This window comes from Sinocyclocheilus rhinocerous, unplaced genomic scaffold (assembly GCF_001515625.1).
Source record: "Sinocyclocheilus rhinocerous isolate Xijiao unplaced genomic scaffold, SAMN03320098_v1.1 scaffold2267, whole genome shotgun sequence".
NCBI classification, from domain to species: Eukaryota; Metazoa; Chordata; class Actinopteri; order Cypriniformes; family Cyprinidae; genus Sinocyclocheilus; species Sinocyclocheilus rhinocerous.
In genome coordinates this window covers 338,488-338,906 of record NW_015625573.1, presented here as the reverse complement: position 1 = coordinate 338,906, position 419 = coordinate 338,488, and the positions used below count along the sequence as shown (strand labels likewise).

Here is a 419-nt window from a genome sequence, read left to right as displayed (position 1 = left end):
CTCTCTCTCTCTCTCTCTCTCTCTCATCATCTGATAACAGATTGCTGTGATCATGTAGCCCCATTGCCAACAGGTTTCTGCCCATCAAATGGTGCCACACTGGCGGGCACACGCAGGGTACACTGGTGGGGGGGCATGACATAAGCGGTCTCTATTTCATATCTCTTAAAGCCCTTCACAGGTGCAGGGCTCAAACATGTGCGTTCAATTGAACCAAGGTTTAGCCCGAATGACTCACTGTGGCGTGCCTCTGGTTTGCCAAGTGAGTTGTTTGTACAGATGCAAACAATCCTTGGAATAAAATTGAAAGTGCTGAGAAATGTGATGTCATTCTAAGAGGGAATTCGTTCGTGAGAGTTTGATTTAGGAGACAAATGACTTTCTTCTTTTTCTCATGATGTTTTTTTTTTTTTTTTTTT

At 43.7% G+C, this 419-nt stretch overlaps 1 protein-coding gene across 1 annotated transcript in view; it reads left to right on the top strand.

Annotated features, from left to right (window-relative positions):
• LOC107750685 (semaphorin-6B-like) overlaps nt 1–419 on the top strand; it is a 119,212-nt gene that overhangs the window by 76,564 nt on the left and 42,229 nt on the right. The gene's annotated exons all lie outside the window — the stretch shown is intronic.